At 52.2% G+C, this 18,763-nt stretch overlaps 1 long non-coding RNA gene and 1 pseudogene across 1 annotated transcript in view; both read left to right on the forward strand.

Annotated features, from left to right (window-relative positions):
• Nucleotides 1–18,763, forward strand: part of LOC119627295 (uncharacterized) — a 247,794-nt gene that overhangs the window by 112,031 nt on the left and 117,000 nt on the right. The gene's annotated exons all lie outside the window — the stretch shown is intronic.
• Nucleotides 39–6,201, forward strand: LOC140709214 (uncharacterized; annotated as a pseudogene).

Below are 18,763 nucleotides of genomic sequence, written 5' to 3' on the forward strand. Positions count from 1 at the left end.
CCTGCCCGTGGGCCTCACAGCCCAGAAGGGATGAGCTCATGAGAAAACAGCAGATCCATCTGAGTGGCCCAGCAGGGAGCCCACGCCTCCACCTGCCAGGGCTGAGGCCCATACATGTTCTGAGGCTGACCAGCCCTGCACCCCAGCCTCTCTGCTCCAGCCCAATCCTGTACCCCAGCCTCCCTGCTCTAGCCCAGCCCTGCACCCCAGCCTCCCTGCTCCAGCACAGTGCTGTTTGTTCTGTGACGGGGTCTGAGAGGAGCATGGACTCTCCCCATTCTCTGCCTCCTGCAGGCTCAGTGAACAGGGACCACACACAGCAGCCTCTGGTCCAGCTCAGGAGGCATTGCTGGGTCTGGGTGCAGCTCTGGGACCTCCAGCCACTGCCCACCATCTTGCTCTGTGCTCCTCCTGCTCACACAGTGGAGCCCCCCACATGGAGCCCCTGGCTCTCCCAGAGAGCCGCACACTCTGGAGCCAAGGCTGCTGTCATTAAGACCTAGGACTAAAATTTGGCAGCAATTAAAGGCGTGCTCGCTGCTGTCCACCCACAGCTGTCAGGCTCGGCCAGAGGCCGCGTGCCTCCTGGATGCATCCACAGAGCTGCCCTTGGGAATCCTTCATTAACTCGAATTACAGAGTAAGTCTCAGTGCTTGACCCGTGACCCCTGCCTGCGTGCAGAGAAAACGGAGCATTCAGTCCTAATTAGGAGGCCTGGGAGGCGGGGCGGCCTTCCCTGTGGCGAGCTGGCCTCCACCACCCTGATTCCTGGGTGTGTCAGCTCAATTAGGAGGCGTCCCCCAAACACACCCAGTTGTTTCTGGCAGCGGTCTGTCCAGTTGGCGACGACGCTTCCTGTCTGCATAGCAGGGGCGTCGCTGGGTGGGTGCCCTTAACTAGGCCATTGTCGGAGCTGATTGCAATTTGCTGAGCGAGGATGAGCATGGGAGCTGTGAGCACAGACTGACAGCGGCCGCCCTGGAAGGCGGTGACGGCGCGTGTTCCCACAGAGGGCGAGGGTTGGAGGACTGAGGAGGACTCAGCGTCGCCTGGCAGTGCTCAAGGGGATGCTCTGGTTTCAGGGGGTGTCCGGTGCAGTCAGAGGGGTGGGGAAATAGGAACAAAGATGTTCTGGGGCAAAGGGGTTGCCTCAAGTTAAAGGAAATGCTACACTTAGGGTCCCCAAAAGTGAGAAGCCGATTTACGACCCAGCTGCCTCCCATCCTGGAGACTTAAGCGGCCGATTCTCTGTCGGGTGGCAGGTGTGGGAGTCCCTGCCCACTGGGGGTCCGTGGGCTGACCCAAATCCTTTCCATGAGTGTCAGAGTGGGCGGTGTTTCCTTTGTCCCAGCTGGTCCCACAGCAGGGAGCCGCGGGCTTGGAGTCATGGGTGGGCCGACCGCAAGGGCCCCCCACGCCTTGCTCCTGTCCATTCATTCTGCATCCTGGGCTCTGCCTGGGCTTTTGTACCCAAGCAGCTGCATGTGCCATTTCCCTGTCCTTCCCTGTAAGGGCAGCGTGGTCACATTGCTGGGTCGAGGAGCCTGAAACAGGACAGGAGCCTCCCAGAGACCTGGGCAGCTCAAGCTGAGCCTCCTTCTGCCTCTGCCTCCTCCGGGATCCCTGAGCCTGGTTGGCATGAGGGCTCCATCCCCCATTGAGAGAACCTGGAAGGCCCCCTGAGCCACCTGTCCCTGAGTTCCCTGTCAGGGAGGACCCGTGTTCCTGGGCGATGCCCGGGGCTGACCTGACTGTCCCTCTTGTCTCCAGCTGCCCTGCCCCATGCCCTGTTGCCCATTCTCTGACCCTCAGCTTTTCCTCTCCAGCTCCTGGGGGGCACCCCTGCCCTGACTTTGGGGGGTCCAGAGCCCTGACTCATTCTTTCTGAGATTCCAGCAGCAGGCGGGACCCTGGTCCAACAGGCCCCCAGGGATCTTGTACGTTTGCCTGAATTCCTACCTGCCTGGGAAAACCTGGAAAGGAAACTGTTTACATCCAAAATGTACATTTTGGAGCGGAGCCTGTGGATGGAGCCCCCTGCACGGACCGTGGGCCGCCGGGTGGATCCCCCCCTGCATGGAGCATGGGTCTGAGGATTCTCTTTCTGTCACCCAGGCTGGAGTGCGGTGGTGTGATCTCAGCTCATTGCAACCTCCGCCTCCCTGGTTCAAGCGATTCTTCTGCCTCAGCCTCCTGAGTAGCTGCGACTACAGGCATACACCACCACGCCCGGCTAATTTTTTTTTTTTTTTTGTATTTTTAGTAGAGATGGGGTTTCATCATACTGGCCAGGCTGGTCTCGAGCTCCTGACCTCGTGATCCTCCCGCCTCGGCTTCTCAAAGTGCTGGGTTACCGGCGTGAGCCACCGCACCTGGCCCAGTCTCTGTCTTTCAATGGGTGCACGTCAACCCCTGACTTCTGAAGCGATCATCCACATAGCTGGATTCCTGTTGGCCACATTGGTTACTGTTTGCTGTTCCTCAGTCTCTGTTTCTTTTTTGTCTTCCACTCTTTTTCTTCCTTCTCTGGTTTTGATTGAGAATTTTGTATGATTTTGCTTTCTCTCTCTCTTAGCAAATCAGTTACACTTGTTGTTTTCTTTCTACTTTTATTATTGGTTGTTGTAGAGTTTGCAATACACATTTACAGCGAATACAGGTTCACTTTAAATAGCATGGTGCCGCATCACAGGCAGTGCAGTTGCCTCACGGCAGAGTGTTCCAATCTCTTACAACTTTGGTGTCATTCATTTTACGTATCCATAAGCGATAATGGCCAAATATGTGGTTGCTATTATCCGCTTCTCCATTTATCCACTTATTTCTCCATTTCTCCATTATTTCTCCTCCACTTTAGGAAGATAATTTAATTGGGTACAGAATTGTAGGTTGTTGGCTTTATCCTTTCAACGATTTAAATGGATACAAACGGTTTACGGCTTGGGTTAGTAGTAAATGTGTGGCGTCCGTGGCTCAGAAATGTCCCCCCAGAAGGCACTTCCTCTGGTGGGAGCAGGATGGGAAGTGGACTAACAGGGAGAGGGTCTCAGAGGTGGCAGCAGGGATGGGACGTGGGCTAACAGGGAGAGGGGGCCCAAAGACCTCACAGCAGAAGGTTCCTGGAGTGTGAGACCCGGCGCCCAGGCAGAGACTGTCCCAGGACGGCACCATCAGCCCGGGGTCAGGGTGGCCGTTTGGGGGCTGGCAGCAGTTTTGTGCTCCTGTCTGCAGATGCCATCAGAGATGGATTGGGGACAGTCCTGCAGGGAGGTGCTGAGGGGCGGAGCTGCGACAATCAGCCCCACGCCAGGTGGGTGTCATCAGAGGCAGCTGTGATAAATGGAGGGTGAAAATGTATTTATAGCCAGGCAGTGTCCGAGGCTGTGAGATTTATGTTCCTCTGGTCTTGGTGGTCTCCCACGTCCCTGAGGGCTCTGGAGGGAGCCTGGCCAGTTTCATCAGTTATCTGTGCTGTGTCTTCCAGAAAAAGCCGGGGGCCGCTGAGCCCAGGTCACCATTGAGAGCTGTGAACCCAGCCTGACCCCTTGACCGAGGTGCTTTCGGGGCACAAGGGAGACGCAGGAGCCTGTGGCTGCTGTCGCTTCTGCCCTCAGTTCATAAACGCTCTCTGCACGTCCCCTGTGCTTGGCAAGGGGCCTGGATGGAAGGGCCAATGAGGAGACGCACATCCTCCAGACACTGTGCCTCCCCGCAAAGGCCAGCAGCGCCGAGCAGGGCCCTGGGGAGAGACCAGGGGAGCAGAGGATGGGAAGGAGAGTCAGAAGTGAGGGGCCCGGACTTGAGTAGGGTCTGGACAGCACCTGAGGGTTTCTGCAAGGTGGACTCGCCGGGCGGGAAACTGGCACCCCCACGCCCTGGGAAGCTTGAGGTGCCGTGAGTCCTCAGAAGGGGTGCTGCGTCTGTAGGGGGCCCTGGCTCTCTGTTGTGGCCCCTAGGCATGGGGCCAGCTTGCTCTCAGGACAAGGGGAGAGGGGGCAAAGTGCCCACAAGGCCAGTGTCCGTGACCTTGTGTCCCTCACCCAACTTGGGACCCCCCAGAACCTTCCTCCAGAGGCACCAGTGACCGGGGGCAGCTTAGAGGTGGAGGGAAATGGTTTGCAGCAATAGTGGGCTGTTTGCCTTCAGCCACCTGGCTTGAGACACGTGACTGGGTCACCACAGATGTCCTTGAGCTCCACAGCACCTGGGTCCAATACAGACGTGGGAGGTGTGTCTGTCATGGAGTGGTTGGGGGGGTAGCCCTGGGGAGAAGGCCAGGATGGGGCACAGCAGAGGCCTCACCTGCCCGGTGGGGGCTCTGGGGCTGGGGCAGCTCCTCAGAGATCGCCCAAGTCCAGAGCTCTCACGCTATGCAGCTGTCACGGGGTGCAGGGCCCCTGGGTTACTGGCAGGTCCGTCAGCCGCAGCCGCTGGCCCATCCAGGGCCTGTTGGATTTGCAGAGGCCAGACTCGGGAACCAACTGGGGGAGAACCAGGCCCCTCTGCACCCCTCACGACTTGTGTGGGGGCCGGCCTCTGCCGTCCACCTGGGGCGTGACAATGCATTCAATTCTCTGTCTCTCTGTGTCACTGTCTCTGTGTCTGTCTGTATCTCACTGTCTCTTTAGGTTTCTGTCTCTCTCACTGTCTCCCTCACTCAGCAGCTGGGTGGGAAAAGGACATTCTGGAAGGTTCAACATGATCTTCCCTACAGATCAGGACAACTGGGCTATTCCAGTGACGTACTGGGGATCTGGGAAATGGCCCCTTGGAGTTCTGTGAGCTCTGTCTGGAAGGTCCCCATTCATTTCCCGTTCCCCGCTCTGCTCTACAGGGAGTTCCGTGAGCTCTGTCTGGAAGGTCCCCATTCATTTCCCATTCCCTGCTCTGCTCTACGGGGATGCCACGAGGCTGCAGTTCCCTGACGCCGGTGTCTGCTCTGTCCCCAGCCCACCACCCTGACCGTTTGGACAGACCCTTCCTCCCCAGCGCCCCTTGGGAGGGCCAGGGGGACCCTTGCCTGAGCCCTCTGTGTGTTTCCGGTTCTTTCTTCCCTTCCCCTGTCTGGATTCTGCATCTGGAACCTGGCCCAGGGAGGAGGCTGGGTATGGGATGCTGGTGTTGCTGGGCAGCTGCCTGTGGCCCCAGCCTCCGTCTCAACCACCTTAGTGGGGTGGGTGTAGCTGCTGCCCATCTCTCCTGCCCCCGGGGCTTGGGTGCTACTGGCCTTCACACCCACCTCTGTGGGGCAGGCCCCTGTACACCACTCAGTCTGCTGCTCAGCCCCACAGCGGCCCTGCCTTCCTCCTGACAGTCAGGGCCCCCTTCCGCCATGGGGGGCCCGGCTCTGTGATGGCGCCTGGCTGCCAGCCCTGCCCACACTGCCCAGCCACCCCAGCTTTAGGGAGGCTGCTGCCCACTCTTCACTGTGGCCAGTGCAGGGTCTCCTGGGCCCCCGGGAGCAGGTCAGCTGGCAGTGTCCTGCCTTACACCACAGCCACCAGCATGGCCACTTCTCAGGGCCTTTGGTCCCCGGCGTGGGCCGAGCTGGGTTCTCGCTCTCCTGAGCAGGTGTCTGGGCAGCTCCTGCATCACTGGCATTGCTTATGTGCTGCACCTGTCTCCCTTGATGGCTCTCAGCCCTGCAGTACCCATGGACGTCCCTTCCCTCTCTCAGCAGGTGCCTTCTGGAAGATTCCATGTGGTGCACTTCCAGGGACAGGCATGTTCAGGAGAAGCTGGGGGCAGTCCCCAGGGCAGGGAGGTGTTACCCAAAAGGTGGGGCCATGCCTGGCCTCCAAGCCGGGGCCTCCAGCTCAGAAGGCTCAGAGCAGGGCCTCCACCACTTTCCCCATGCTGAGGCCTGGGTCCCCGTCCTTCCCCGCCCAGGCCTGGCTGTGGCCCCGCAGGTCTGGGCGTGCACGGCATCTGTCCAGTGGCTCTGCTGTGCTGAGGGTTCGGCTGCACTGCTCTTTGTGCAGGAGAGGAAGAGGAGGGTGCCCCAGCGAGCGTGCACATTCTTCCAGCATCTCGGGGTGGACCTGACCTTGGTGGAGGTGGCTGGTTTCGGCTGAGGGCTGAATCCTGAGGATTCGGCTGCCAATGAGCTCCTCTGTTCCTGGCAGCCCTGGGTCTGGGGAACCTGGTGTCCACCGCGGCTGACCTGTGTGGTCGGCCGGCCGCTGTGGGACTGTCAATGACCCGGCTAATGACAACTTCAGCCACATGCTTATTGCCTCAAACAAATGCCAGGAGTTCACCTTCCTTCTCCTTTTTGATTAATATTTATAATTTGAATCGTTCATCAAAATTACGGATCACGTTCATAGACTAGAACCACGCTCGTGAGGAGAGCTCTGTGACTGGCCGCGGGGAACACCCACAGACGGCAGCTTTCCTGGAATCTCGCTGATGGCCGGAGCCCCGACCTGGCTCTTTGCTTCCTGATTTTCCCCCAAAGGGTGCAACAATTCCTGTTTTCCCAGCTCTGCAATCCTTCCCATCTATCAAATGGGAGTTAAGATGCAATTACTTATTTATGAATGAAATTAGAAGAGGCATATTAATAAATTATGTGAATCCATTTTTTCTAAAAATATGATGGAGGAATTAGTTGACATATTAGAAATGCTGTGATTTTTATATTGTGATTACTTGTTCTTTTAAAGCAAAATGCATTTTAAACAGCTTAACAAATTGTCTAATTAACCACTTTGTTTACATAAAAATATGGCTGGAAAGCGGGGGGAGCTTGCCTCTGGGATTAATGGGAACAGTGGGAAAGTTCTTGACAGGATTTCTACCAAGGAGACAATTTCTGCTGAACAGGGAGCAGGTGTTGGGGGCCGTGAGTTTGAGCCGCGTTCGTGTGAGCTCTGCCAAGGCTCAGTTCTGTGGCACCAGGGGCCTGAACCTGACTTGTTTTCAAGGTGTTTCTCTTGTTGTTTGGGAGAAGTCCCAGGTAAGCAGCATTTGTGCCCCTCCGGCCACAGCTCCCAACATGAGCAGCGGCCCGCCGTGAGCTTATTTCCAGGTCCTTCAGTCTCAGGGCCTCACACGTCTGCAACCTGCCTCCTCCACCCGGAAGCCCGTGGGCTTCCCGGAGATGTTCTCAGCTCCCAAGCAGCGCCGGGGAGGCAGTGAGAAGTCACACTTTCATGCATTCAAACTGAGTGAAGCTCTGTTGTGTTCTGAGCACCAAGAAGATCTCCATGATGCCAGCAGGCGTGTCCACAGAGGAATGGGGGAAGAAAAGGGGACCCCGGGCGAGGGGCAGTCGGGGGCTGGAGACCACCGGGACAGGGACAGTCTGAGGGGCCACCTGCCACCCAACGCTGCCTGTGCCTGGAGGCTCCCGAGCCTGGGGCTTCCTGGGTAGCTTCAGCTCCAGGCCGGTGGCACCACTGTCTGCAGTAGAAGCCCTTGCTTCTGGCCTCCTGTTGCTCTTGTTTCTTTCTTTATCTTTTCCTGAAAAGACTCTAAAATGTCCCCACCTGTCAGTGCCTGGATCTCCTGCAGGCCTGGTCCACGTGGAGGGGAATTCCACTGCTGGGACCTTCTGCTCCCAGGACTGTTTCCATCCTGCTCTGCACTGGCACAGGCTGTGAGGAGCTCTGAACCCAGAGGGTGCCGTGCCCGGCCTCCCCACTCCCCACCTCTAGGGAGACCCCCTCTCAGAACACGCGGTGCCATGGACCACCCCTCAGTCCCCTGGGGAGCGTCCAGGGACTTTCTGGGGTCTCTCATTTCTGTCCCAGAAAGTATGGCCCTAGGATTAGAGAAGATCGCCTTCCACGCTCCAGAGACTTTGGACCACATGACGCCAAGTTTATGGACAGACCCCTGAGTTGTTAGGCAGCATCCTCCTCCCTGACGTTTTTAGAAGGTGGTGACTATTTGGGAAATGGAATCGGGCAATGCTGTTGGATTGTGGGAATTCTAGGAGATGCACTTTATTTTGCCTGTGTTCCCCCTCTGCCCTGGTAGCAATGATGTCCCGGGTTCGGATTGACCAGCAGCGCTGTGGTGTTTTCCACAGACGCGTGGACTTTCTTCTTTACACGCCGTGGTGTTTGGTGAATCGTGACGGGAGGTGTCTTGGGCGCAGCCTGGTGGGAGCTCCCAGCTTCTGCCGTGTTCTGAGCGCGCCTCCTTCTGCACAGGAGACGATCCTCCCTGGCCGGCAGGATTCATGACCCTTTGTGCAGTTGCCTCATCCAGATCCACGCGCAGGACTGGTCTCGCGTGACATGCGCGGCCGGCCCCTTTCAGAGGGAAGTGGAGGGGCTGACGCCGTGGGCAGAGCTCTAGCCGGGCAGCCCAGGGTGCGTGTCGTGTCCGTGTCGGTGAAGACGGTGTCTGCAGACAGGTCACTGCAGGGGGAGAGGAAGGAGCTCCGTGGACCCTGCAGGACGCAGCCTGTGGGGAAGGGGCTCCTGTTCTCACCTGCATCGTGCAGCCCTGGGGCTGTGGTTTCCTTTCTTAAACCACCTCCATCAGCCTGGATTGTGTTCAGATTGTGGAGTGCGGGTGCCAGAGGGGGCCTGCACCCCTCACTGTCCCTTCATGTCCAGGTGCAGCGTCTCCGTCCAGAGAAACCGCGTGGAGTCCCTCCACGGAGCTCCTTCTCCCGCTGGAGCCAGACCTCAGACTGGGAGCGCCTCAGTCTCTGCGGGGTCAGAGGCCTTCATGTTAGGAGCAGAGTCGAATTCAAACTCGGATGAGCCCACGAGGCCCCAGGTGGAGCTGTTCCTTCTGCCTTTGAAAGTTCTGTTGAGAAATTGCACGTAGTGACGTTAGCCATCTTAACTAGGCATAGGATGCTTTAATGAATAGACTTCCGTTCTGAGTCATCTCTTATTTTAAAACATGTCTCTATTACAGAACTAAAAAATGCTCATTATAGAGGGAAATATTGAAATACCATGAAATAAACAAAGAAGAAAATTAAAATAAATCATCCATAGGTTGGCTCTCCAGAGACAACTCCTGTTAATTTTTTTGATGTATTTCCTTCCTCAAGTTCTATCTTTTTAAGATTGTCATGTAGGGAACACAGGAATCATGTCCCATGCGCCCCCTTTCCTTTCTTAAAATAGCATGGTTGATGCCTAATTAAAATCTTTTTTTATTACCATAAGTAATAAATTTCAGCCAGATTTGCACGTGTGGATTGCATATTCTTTTATTTTCTCTCTTTTCATGTTAAATTATTGATGCCGTGAATACAAACAAATCCCTCCCACACTTGCCTTGCTTTCCAATTAAAGCACAATGCAAAGCCAGTCCCGTGTGCCGTGTGCCATGTGCCGTTTGCCGCAGGTCGTTGGGGATAACTTTTGAAGAACAAGAGAGAGGAGCCCTTTGGGAGGTGAGACGGCTCCAGGGACGGGCTTGGTAAGGAGCTGCCCGGTCTGAGTCAGTTGCTGCCCTTCTGTGGGAATCCAGATGTGCCGGCTGGGAAGTCTCTAGGAAAAGATGGGTGAGTTATTTCAGGCAGGGCCCAGCTTGCTGTGTGACAGGGGCAGCAGCTGGGAATGAGAGAGGCCTGGCTAACATCATTTCAAGACCCCTCTCGGGTCCTTCCTTCACTCTGGGCCACCTACCAGGAGCCAGCCCACCACACCTTCTGGGGGGCATCCCAGCACGGGGCAGGGCGTGCTGTGCAGGAGCTGTGCGTCTAATTCCAGGGTCAGCTACTGGACTCAGCAATGTTTTCCCAGTGTATGGGGTGAGAAAGTTCCCACCTGGGCTAGGGGCTCAGACTCTCCGGCCAGCTTGACAGAGGCAGCCCCGACCCATATTCTCCTTGGCTTTTTGTTTTTGGTTACCTCCCATCCATCATCCAAAAAAAAACACATGCCCAGCAGAGAATCGCTGCTTCTGCGGCCTGCTCCTGGCTGACTTCCAGGCCACCCATGCCTGTGTGGCTATGCATCTTGTTAAGATATTGAAAAACTCCAGTGCCAGTTGGCAAATAGCACAGTAGTAGCTGGAATGCGTAGCGGCATTAATTAATAATGAAAATCTGAACATAACTGCACTCATTTGAGCCAGTTGTCGTAAGTGCCACAATTACCCTTGGTGAATGGATCTCTAATAGTGTGGCTTTAGTCAATAGTAGAATTAGTAAATAGATAGGATTCTTTAGTAGTGTTATAAGGTCCAGACAAATTGGGGATATAACTGCTATTAGTTCAGGGGAAGCTGAAAGAGGATTTGTAATGCAAACAATATTTTTGATGCAAACATACATTCTCCCCTATAAGTTACCTAAGGACCTGTTCCACAGGAGATGGGGTTTGGAGCCCTGATGGCTGACAGGATGGTCACTGAGTGGACAGAGGTGGAGCAGGTGGAGGTGGGTGTGTCTGCACTTGAGGAGGGGTGAGCAAAGGCTGGGGTGGGAGAGCAGGGAGCAGGCGGTACCAAGTGGGTGTTGAGGGATTGGGAGGAGTGCAGGCTCCCAGGTCCAAATCATGTGGGTATGTACCTGGCCATTGTGATCCAAAGCATGTCCAGCTGTGCTCTCGCTGGCACCAGTACTTATGATTGCCATTCCATGGGAAAGTCATTGGAGAAGTCCAACGCTGTTCCCTGTGTCAAAATGTGATCCAGACAGTGTCATCATTTAGCTAGCAATGGCCACATCAAAGTTACTATGAACAATTTTAAACACCACCACCAACCAAATCATTTATAACAGCATCCGAGACAAGAAATACTTAAGAAGAAACAAATGTGCAACACACACTGACAAATGTAACTCGCTCATGAGAGAAAGTTAAGAAAACTAAATAGATGGAGGGATATACAATGTTCATGGATCATAAGACTCAGAACTGTTAAGATTTCAATTCTACCCAACTGGTCTATAGATTCAGTGTAATCCCCAAAGATGGTTTGTAGAAATGGCAAACTGGTTTTAAGATTTATGTATAAATACAAAAAATTGAAATAAGAAAAATAATTTTGGAAACAAAAAATGAAGTTGGAGGACTTATCCTACCTGATTTTAAGATTTACTGTAAGACTACAATAAACAAGACAGTGTGATACTGGCATAAAGAGAGCTGGACAGTTCAGTGGAACCCAACCAAGAATCTAAAAATTGAGCTAAAAATTGATATCTGTATGGAAACAAAGTGAATTTCAACCCTTACTTCATACCATATACAAACATTGACTAAAAATAGATCCTAGATTTAAATGGAAAAACTAAAACCATAAAAACTGTAAAAGGAAGCATATGGAAAAAAACCTGTGTTACCTTGGAAGGCAAAAATGTCTTACGTAAGACACAAAAAATGAAAACCATAAAAAAAAAATCAGTATGTGGTATTCGATCAAAATTCACTGTTTGAAGACATTAAAAAATAGAGATATTAATGTAGTAACCATGTGAAAATGTTTAACATCATTATTAATCAGAAAAAACAAATTAACTCTGTAATGAGATACCACCACACACCCATAAGAATGAATATAGTTTTGAAAAGTTTGGCTAAACCAAATATTGACAAGAATGAACAGTCACTGGAACCATCAAACATTGTTGGTAGGATTGTGGACTGATTCATGTTTTTGCAAAATAGTTCAGTATTTTTTTTTTTCCTTGAGACAGAGTCTCTCTGTGTTGCCCAGACTGGAGTGCAATGGGGCAACCTCAGCTCACTGCAACCTCCGTCTCCTGGGTTCAAGGGATTCTCCTGCCTCAGCCTCCCAAGTAGCTGGGATTATAGGCGCCCACCACCATTCCCGGCTAATTTTTTGTATTTTTAGTAGAGACAGGGTAAACTCCTGACCTCAGGTGATCCATTTGCCTTGGCCTCCCAAAGTGGTGGGATTATAGGCATGAGCCACCACGCCTGGCCTGGTATTTTTTTTTTTTTTAAATAAAGTTAAACATACACTCATTATATGATCCAACAATTACATTTCTAGATATTTACTCAAGAAAAGAGAAGGCACGTGCCCCACAAAGACTTGTACATAAATAAATGCTCATTGCAGCTTCATTCAAAGAGCTAAAAGCTGCAAACAATCCACATTGCTATTAACTTGTCAATGCATCTGTATATGGTATTGTAGACGATATGCTCAGATACTGTGTATATAATGTGCTCGACACAACAGGAAACCACTCGGATGTAACAAGGAATGAATTATTGATACACACAAGAGCATAGATGGCACCCACAAACACGCCAAGTAGAGGGAGCTGAACACAGAGCATTTGCTGTGTGATTCTACTTAAACTAAAGTCAAGAAACTACAAACTAACTGGTAGTGATGGAAAGCCGGTGGAGGCTTGCCTAGAGCTGAGTCTGGGGGCTGGGTGGGTGGGGGCTCAGGTAAGTCTCGGGATGAAGGAAATGTTCTATATCTTGATTGTGGTGCTGGGTACACATTGCACCCACTTGGCAGAACTCAGGAGTGTATTTATTTTATATAAATTATACCTAAAAGTGGATTTAAAATGATTTGGAAATAATTAGGTGAGCTGACATTTGGTGCCACAGCACGTGGTATTTGTTTTTGTTTTTTTTTTTGTTTTTTGTTTTTGTTTTTGTTTTTGTTTTTTTTTTGAGATGGAGTCTCACTCTGTTACCCAGGCTAGAGTGCAGGGGCGCGATCTCGGCTCACTGCAAGCTCCGCCTCCCAGGTTCACGCCATTCTCCTGCCTCAGTCTCCTGAGTAGCTGGGACTACAGGCGCCCGCCACCGCGCCCGGCTAATTTTTTGTATTTTTTAATAGAGACGGAGTTTCACCGTGGTCTCGATCTCCTGACCTTGTGATCCGCCCGCCTCGGCCTCCCAAAGTGCTGAGATTACAGGCGTGAGCCACCGCGCCCGGCCGGTATTTGTTAGGGTACACATGCATGCCAGGATGTGACATGCATACACATGCATGTACAGACACACCCACAATATACACACATGGGCACAGACATGCACAAACAGACACACCCATAATATGTACACATGGGCACAGACACGCACAGACACACCCATAATATACACAGATGGGTAAACACATGCATGTACAGACACACCCATAATATGTACACATAGGCACACACACGTACAGACACACCCACAATATACACACATGGGCACACACATGTGTACAGACACACTCATAATATGTACACATGGATACACACATGCATGAACAGATACACTCACAATATACACATATGAGTACACACATGCACATACAGACACACCCACAATATACACACATGGGCACACACATGCATGTATGGACACACCCATAATATGCACACATAGGCACACACATGCATGTACAGACACACCCATAATATACACACATGGGCACACACATGTACAGACACACCCACAATATACACACATGGGCACACACATGTACAGACACACCATAATATGTACACATGGATACACACATGCATGAACAGACACACCCACAATATACACACATGAGTACACACATGCATGTACAGACACACATGTACACACCCACAATATACACACATGGGCACACACATAAACCATTTTAGCTCTGGCTGCTACAACAGAATACCATCGCCTGTGGGCTTATACACAGAAGACAAGGATTTCCTGGCCTTCTGATGGCTGGAAGTCCAAGGTGGGGGTGTCCAATGGCCCGTTCTAGTGAGGGCTCTCTTCCCAGTTCACCGGCGGCTGTCTTCTTGCCGTCTCCTCCTGTGGCAGAAGGGATGGGCGTTTCTCTAGGGTCTGTTTGTAGAGGTGCTAATCTCATTGATAAGGGCTCTGCCCCGGTGACCTCACCACCTTGTGAAGACCCCATCTCCTAACCCCATGATGCTGTGTGTTGGGTTCCAACATGGACATTTTTGGGGGACACATTCAGTGTGTAGCACATACATACATACAACATGTGTGTAACAAAGGGGATACATATGTACGGTACGTAATAAAGCAGACATAAATACATACGTACACACGTGTAATAAAGAGAGTAATTACAAACATATATATGTAATAAAGGGAATAAATACACATATGTAATAAAGGGAATCAGTACATATGCAGTTACATATTATACAGTTTTGCTTAGAGTATGGAGGGAAAACTGTCCATTTGGATGGACGTGGATACTGATTGCTTTGCCACTGCAATTGTGGGAACTTCCTGCCCTCCCGCCTTCGGGTCCCTCTACTGGCCACTCCCTGCCTGGAGTGGGGGCTTGAGCAGGGACTCACAATTCCCATATTCCAGATGCAGGAACACAGTGTGGCCTCCAGTGACTCCAGGCCTCCCACCCCGTGGACGCGTCACGCTGAAGTCCTCCAGGTGCCGTTACTCTCAGGAGGCGCAGACCGCGGTCCCTGTTTTGTGTCCACCCCTCAGACAGAGACCTTATTTCGAGCGTCTTGTGTTTGGAGGAACCGAGAACGCAAATGCAGCCGCGTCTGATTCACTCATCCCACGTGCCAGCTTTGTGCCTGGCTGGCCTCCCCTCTGTTCTCCCCTGGCGGGAGCACGTGTGTAAAACACACTCTTTTCTTCCCAGGAAAGGGTGTGGGGTCCATCTTCCCAGTTTCCAGCAAGGTCTTGTGAAAACCGCACTTGATTCTAATGGGCATGGCCTGGGCGGTTCCACTTTCTCCTGAGATGGGAACTAGATGGCTGTCTGTCTTTTAGAGGGGCTCTGACCTTCTCATATAGGAACTGAGAAAAGCAGAATCTCCCTCCGGCTGATCCGCCTGCACGTCCCCGTGCTGCTGGCGTGCTAGGACCTTCAGGGAGCCCCACCGCCACCTCCGGATGTCACCGGCTGCACGCCCTTGGCCACATGTTCCTGGGGATGTCACCGGCTGCATGCCCTTGGCCACATGTTCCTGGGGAGCGGAAGCAGGGACTGTCCTGCATGCTCCCTTGACTCTCCCAGGTGGTCTCAGCGCAAAGCCAAGAGGAGTCAGGACTCACCTTGGTCCTGAGTCACTCACCTTAACATACACAGCACTTTTACCATCACTAAGAAAAAGGCAAACTCACCAAAAGAAACATGGTGCCGTTTATTTCTCAAAGGAGCAGAGCTGTGGCCGTGAACATGAGAACGTCTCCGGCTTCCCATGTAATCGGGGAGTTTGCACCTTAAAGGAGCAGAGCTGTGGCTGTGAACATGAGAATGTCTCCAGCTTCCTGTGTAATTTCTGGAGCACGTGTGGGTGCCCGACAAACCAGCACCCTCGGTTCCCTCTGGACGTCTGACCAGCACCCTCGGCTCCCTCTGGACGTCTGACCAGCACCCTCGGCTCCCTCTGGACGTCTGACCAGCACCCTCGGCTCCCTCTGGACGTCTGACCAGCACCCTCGGCTCCCTCTGGACATCTGGTCACTTAGGGTCCAAGTGGAATTTGGAGAGAGACAGAGACAGCAGTTTCGCCTTGTTAACTGGACAACTTTCTTGCCATACTTGCTTTGCTTTTTGCTTTTCCTGAAAATTCATCACAAGTGAATGGCCATGAAACAAGCACTTTTGGGCAATGCCGGGACAGATTTTTCTGGAATGCACTTTGGCATCCAGAAATTTGCACCAGGATCCAGCCATTCCAGCAGCAGGACCTGAAAGCTGCGTGAGTCACCTTTCCCTTCCCCGACCTCTGGTCGCTCACATCAGCACGCCCAGCCTTGTTTTCAGGGCCTCCCGCCCCTCTTGCCAAACATCGTCCCTGCCCTGGCTGTGGCCCTATGTGGCCCTGAGGATGGAACATCTTTCCTGTGTCCATGGATCTGGGCGGGGGCTGAGAGGGAGCCCCTGACCCCCGCCTCAGGTGTCCACTCTGCTTGGGCCAGATCAGACCACATGTCCCAGCCCTCTGGAGCCGTGAGTCTCGGTGGCCCCACCGCTGGGACGAACACACCACAGCTGTGCTCCTGGAGGGAGCCTCTGCAGCTACATCCCCACTGCCTGTCCCAGCCCCGGCCTTCCCACTCCTGCGAGTATCCACGTGTAGGCTCCCAAACCACAAGATGAGAAACCCAGATCTGCCGGAATCCCTGTTCCCGGTTCCTGGGCTCCCATTTTGTCTGTTGTCCTCCCCGAGGTCACCCCCATGCTGGTCCCATGAGATCTGGACTTTGTCCTGTTCATCGCAGCTGAATCCTGGCACCCAGGAGAGGCCTGAGCACCACATTAATCGTGGTGACGATAGTCATGATCCTGTTTCCTGTGTAGCAGGCACTGTTCCAAACACTTTGCATGAACATGATCATTGGATCCTCACGCCAGCCCTTGGGGAGACATCAGCTTCCTCTCTCCCACTTTGTGGATGAAGCAACAAGGCCTGGAAAGTTTGCTCCCAAGTCTGTGCACCTCACCACGGGCCGAGCTTCTTTCTCCCTCAGAGACTTGTCAAGTCTCCCAAACAGAAAGACCTCCTTGGAGATCTGCACAAAGATCCATGGATGAGGATGTCCCTGACATGTTTTTAAGAGGGAATTTGGCAACACCCAAGCGTCCACGACAGAAGCGGGACTTGGGTGAGGGCGGCTCACCAGCATGACGGGGCTCTCTGTGGCCTTGGGAGTCCTGGCTGAGGGATTCTCATGTTCATGTATTTTAGTCTATTTTGTGCCGCTATCCCAGAATTCCATAGACCGGGTAATTGATAATTAACGAAATTTACTGGCTCACAGTTCTGGAGGCTGGAAAGTCCAAGGCTGGGGGGGAGCACGGGGTGGGACCCTCTTGCTGTGTCATCCCATGGCCCAGGGTGGAGGGCAGCGGGCAGTGGGGGTAAAGGGCGTGCCCAAGAGAGGGCTGAGCTCATCCTTTAATGAGGAACCCACTCCTGCCATAATGGCATTCATCCATTACTGGGGGTGGGGGTCTCATCACCTCCTAGAGCCCCCACCTCCCCACGCTGTTGCTTTAGGGATTCCGTCTCCAGCACACGCTTTAGGAGAAACACATTCAGACTGTAGCGTGTGGAAGATGAGGACGCACCAGCAGTGAAGAAGCAGAATGCCAGGCGTTTTTACAGTGTGATTTGCATTTAACTTAAAAGTACGTAAAGAAAAGAGATTGGAAGGAAACACACCAAAATATTTACACTGGTGACAGCAGGCTTGGAGAACACAGATGAATTCCACATTCTCCTGTATACTTTCCTCAGTGCAGTACATTTTCTACAAATATTATCTGCTACTTCCTTAAAAAGGAAAATGCAATTTCAAAACTTTGAATTCCAGATTGTGTCTCCCTGAGAAGCAGCGTTTGCTCCAAAGATTCTCCACCCCTCACGTCTTTACACGGGCAGCTGCCCAGCAGCGAGACTCTGCACGCGGCGTCAGGGTTTAGGGGCTTCCAACCTGAGGCTGGCGGCTGCTGGGGTGGAGGGCAGGGCTCTGAGTTTCAGGTGGGGAAGCCCCGTGCTCCCCACAACACACAGGGTGCTGGGAATCTGCCCACCACAGGACCCAACTCTCCAGACCTTGACTCACCTCTGTTTTCTCGGGGGCTTCTCCAAAAGCCAGTTGTAAGGGCAGCGGGAGGTCAGGGGCTTAGTTCCCCGGGCCTGAGATTTGGGGACATAGAAGGGCTACAAATAGAAGGCAGCATTGCAGCATCCAAGCAGTGCCTGGTGGTGCCTTAGCTCGAACTCATCTCAGACTGAGGCGTGGACAGGCACCTTGCTAACCCGCACCATGGAACTAATAGTGCCATGGCAGACACAAAACGAACTGTGTTCGCTAGTATAGTGCCTGGACACCACAAAGGATGTGCTCACTTATTTCTATTTTTTGTTGTTTATTTAATTAATTAATTAATTAATTAATTAATTAATTAATTTTGAGACGGAATCTTGCTTTGTTGCCCAGGCTGGAGTGCAGTGGCACAATCTCGGCTCATGGCAACCTCTGCCTCCCGGGTTCAAGCGATTTTCGTGCCTCAGCCTCCCCAGTAGCTGGGACTACAGGCGCCTGCCACCACGCCTGGCTAACTTTTTGTATTTTTAGTACAGACAGGGTTTCACTGTGTTAGCCAGGATGGTCTTGATCTCCTGACCTCGTGATCTGCCCACCTCGGCCTCCCAAAGTGCTGAGATTACAGGTGTAAGCCACTGTGCCCAGTCACTCACTTATTTATGCTGACTATAGAGATTATAAAGCTATTGCTTGTCTGTAAAAGAAAATTTTAAAAATTATGTACATATGTATGAATACACGAACACGCATAGGTGTGTAACATGCACGTAACAGAATTTGCTTATAATCCACTGGTATAGCTAATGGCTAAACTCTTGGTACTTTGAGTCATTTTCTCATTGTATCCATAGATAAGTACTTTATGTTTACAAAATGAGAATTATGGGAAATGTACTATTTCATACAATTTTTTCCTTTAATAATATATGTGGTCATTTTATGTTTATTAAATGTTTTCCTCTTATATACATAAAAATAATTACATCTTATTCTATCATGTGGATGTATAAAGAATTTATTTAACAAGTTTCTGTTGCTGTGCATTTGACTTGGAAGTCCAAGGGGCCAACATCTTGCCAGGGCCTTATTGCTGTGTCAGCCCATGGTGGAAGGTGAGAGGGGAGAGGGTGGGGAGATAAAGTAAAAGGTGTGTGTTTGTGTGGGGAGAGAGAGAGACAGACAGACAGGAAAGAAGAGAGAGAGAAGGAGAGAGAGGGAGAGACAGAGAGTGGGAGAGAGAAAGAGAGAGACAGAGGAAGAGAAAGAGAAAGGGAGGGAAACAAAGAGAGACAAACAGAAAAGA

The sequence above is a fragment of the Chlorocebus sabaeus genome, chromosome 19, assembly GCF_047675955.1.
Source record: "Chlorocebus sabaeus isolate Y175 chromosome 19, mChlSab1.0.hap1, whole genome shotgun sequence".
NCBI classification, from domain to species: domain Eukaryota; kingdom Metazoa; phylum Chordata; class Mammalia; order Primates; family Cercopithecidae; genus Chlorocebus; species Chlorocebus sabaeus.